Raw genomic sequence first — 4,016 nt, 5'->3', positions numbered from 1 at the left:
AGTACTGTAAAGCACAAAAATGATAATACTATGAAATTCTGCAAAGGTTTTACTCACAAGCAGACAGTGAGTAAAGGCATTTCACACATAAAGTGTACACGAAACAGTAGTCCCACGTAGAGGGGCGTCTGGGGACCAGGATGGGATGGATAGGGTGCACTACCGCAGAGGACAAGAACACACCATAGCGCGAACTGTGCAACAATTTAATGAATTAAAGGACACTTCACAAGTGCTTACTTACAAAGTATAAGAGAATATCAGGCAATAAGGAATCAGAGGTACAGGCATATGATGATCTCACCGCCACTTCCGGTCTTCGGTGAGACGCATCCGTGACACGCACGCCAGCACAGAGGGATAGCAGAGACACCACTCATCCGGTTGCAGAGATCCACTGCGTGAGATCTAAATGCTTTTGTAAACCTTTGACCATGTGAGTGTATTGGATTTTATCTACCCTTATAAATTATCCTGTACAGTCTGCACTATGTCCGGTTTTATTTTATATTAAGGTCCATTAGAGTGATCCACCTGGTTGGTGACAGTTTGCAGTTCTGATTGCATTGTTTGCAGCACACCACCCAAAGATACCTTTACGTGTCCTAATCCATGAGTATTCTGCATATAGATCTGATAATATATCACCCACGCCATTTATTATTACTATACTGCACTATCAGACTTTGTGTTTTGTTTTCACATGTTTGCGCTTCCTGATGATCCTCACCTTTCCATTTGTCACGAGGACTGAGAGAGCAGTCCTACACCGGGTTACAGCGGCATTCGTTATATGTGTTTGTATGAGTATCACTAATATTTTTTAATAAGTTGATTTTACACTTTATTGTTGTATTTACTCACCTCACTTTGATATACAGAGCGCCACGTTTGATAAGGTTTTTTTCTATACACACTGTTGAGGGGAGTGACTGGCGTCTTGAGGACTGGAGTTGAGCCCCACTGGCCTGGAGGGCAGGGAGTCCGATCTGCCAGCGATGAACGCAACGCTCGTGTTGCTGTGGCGCCAATGAGCTCATGAACACAGAGTAATAAAAACAGCACGTTTGACCTTTTAATGTTTCCCATTGAAAGATTTCAGCGGGAGTTCCAATCCCCCAATAACCAGGTCTAATGTCATGGTTCTTATTCTGCTTTTCTTGGAGATCCGCGTGTGCTGCAGGGCTGTCCCTTACACATTAAGCTCGTTAGCTTATTCATGTTCTGCCATCCCATTTTATAATTAACGTGTTTAACATTCATTTTAAAAAAAATAACTTTAATAAAACAGCCAGTACTTTATGAAGACATCAGTTAGCCTGTCCTCTGCGACACATTGTACTGCAGGCCCCGATGGCAGCCAAGATTGTATTCAGTGATGTCAGTGATAAACGTGTAGAGCTCTACGGATGTCACAATCAGCTGCAAACACAGGCGCTAAAAACTAACAAATAAGATTCCACAGGAATGGCATCTGACAATAAAGTACTGAAGAAAATCCAGCACACCCTAATAATAGATACAAAGTCACTGGTATATAACCAATTTGAAAATTTAATCAGTGCACAAATAAGTCAAACAACTGACAACGCCACACTAGGAGAACAGATAACATATAGGTAGGGCCATACGTGGGATGTACAGGAGGATAAAGGATAAAGGAAAAGTAGGATGGGACAACGAAGGGAAGGTGAGGTGAATGGGGTAAGGGGAACAAAGAAAACAAAAAAAGTGGGTCACAACGGGGGAGTATAGGGGGGCAACGTTTCGGGACAAACTACATGCAAACAGCTACAATGTATTAGTGAACACCAGAGTGAGGAGCAGGCTCGTGGTTCGTGTGTCCTATTAACTAAGGACTGTTTGGTTTGCATTACTCCTGATTTGCCTCCTCTCTTTGCTGTTCTCTGGTGTTCTCAGTTGTTGCTAGTTCACCAATACATTGTAGCTGTTTGCATGTAGTTTGTCCCTGAATATATCTATACAAAAGTTAAACTGTGGATTTATTTTGCCAATTAGTTTAGGGATATTGTATGTGTATTTAATTAGAATATTACTTAGAATTTGTGGAGGGTCTTCTATTGTTTTTACTTAGGGTCAGTTCTGTTGTTGTGGGTTCTGGGGCTAGGGAAGTACCCTCTTGTCCCCTTGGGACTGAGGGGAACGGGCCTGACGAAGGGACAAGTCCCGAAACGTTGCCCCCCTATACTCCCCCGTTGTGACCCACTTTTTTTGTTTTCTTTGTTCCCCTTCCACCATTCACCTCACCTTCCCTTTGTTGTCCCATCCTACTTTTCCTTTATCCCTTATCCTCCTGTACATCCCACGTATGGCCCTACCTATATGTTATCTGTTCTCCTAGTGTGGCGTTGTCAGTTGTTTGACTTATTTGTGCACTGATTACATTTTCAAATTGGTTATATACCAGTGACTTTGTATCTATTATTAGGGTGTGCTGGGTTTTCTTCAGTACTTTATTGTGTTTGAGAGGGATTGGGCCCTCTCTAGTCCGTGGCACCCCGCTTTGTGTATATTTATCAACTTTGAGTGAGTGCTGTCTATTACTTTTGTCTATACGGCATCTGACAATTATTTTAAAGGTCCAATCCCCAATGCTATGATGATCTAACCTTTTTTATGCACTCTACAGCAATTCCTCACTTTCTTTTGGACCCCGTACTGTACGTTTTCGTATTTTTCCCATGACGAGAAATGGTTCCAGTTTCCTCTCATCGGCACTGATCGTTTTGTCATGTAACGATCCAAACCACAAGTATTTATAAACGGACTAAAGATTTTTAAGGTGAAATAAAAGCTTTTTTTTTAAAAATACTTTCCTGTGTCTTTCATAAACTATTTTTCGGATGGATTGCACCTTTAAAATAAGTTATTTTTATACAGGACAACAGCCACAAAGTTCTCTTTTTTTGTTTGAGAGAACTGCTCAATTTGTATGCCAGGCCCAACTAACTATAGACAGAAAGTACAAGGCACCTGACCAGGAGAAAGCCAACTGCTGTGGCCTTGTGGGTTGAAAATAAGTGTGTCACACCAATTCTCTGGCAATGTTACTAACAGATCATGGTTTGTATGCCGTCCCCTATGGAGAAGGAACGGCTCAGTGAGTAAAGACACTGACTGGCACCAAGTTTGAAGCAGGGGAACCTGGTTCAATTCCTGGTGTCGGCTCCTTGTGACCTTAGGCAAGACACTTTGCCTCAGTGCCACAGGCACCAAAAAAAACATAGCTTGCAAGCTCTACGTGGCAGGGACCTGTGCCTGCAAAATGTCTCTGTAAAGCGCTACATATAACAAGCAGCGCTATACAAGAACGTGCTATTATTATTATTAATGAAGAGGTAACCAACATTGCCCTGCAATGGCTCCAAAGGATTCAATGGTGTATCGATGGTGGAAGCTCTAAAAGAATCACCTCTTACAGCAGTGTGAGAATAGCCTTGGGCTGAAATATACTTTCATTTCAAGACTATTGGCGACACAATGGGAATTAAGGTTCCATAATAACTCTCACTAAGAAGTAATGAATCTTGGCTTCCGATGGATTTGTGGTACAGCCGATTGTTGCAGAATGTACGTTGAAATAGCCCATCCATGTTTCAAAATAAAGTGTTGGGTATTGAATACAAAATGAGTAGAAATTAGTGACAGGAGGGTATGTTTCCATTTTCTGTAAAAAAAAAAAACTATTTTATGGAATATCATTGAGATATTAAAGTATAATTTTGTTCCCCAAATTGCAAAAAATGTAATTGGGGCCACTGTTGGCTTTCTGTGCAGAATAAATCTGGTCTGATTGATCAAACTTCTAATTATGTGTACTGTATGTGTGTTTGAGAGAAATATAGAAACCAGACAGAAAAAAAGGGTATTTTAGGCCATATTTACTACAGGGTGTTGGGCCATAAGACACGTTATGGTTAATTAAAGTGAATGGCCCATAAGATGGCTTGGGGCTTACCCTCACTTAGTACAAATAACCCACTATGACAAAGAAA

The sequence above is a fragment of the Ascaphus truei genome, chromosome 3, assembly GCF_040206685.1.
Source record: "Ascaphus truei isolate aAscTru1 chromosome 3, aAscTru1.hap1, whole genome shotgun sequence".
Classification (NCBI taxonomy): Eukaryota; Metazoa; Chordata; class Amphibia; order Anura; family Ascaphidae; genus Ascaphus; species Ascaphus truei.
This window is presented reverse-complemented; position numbering follows the sequence as displayed.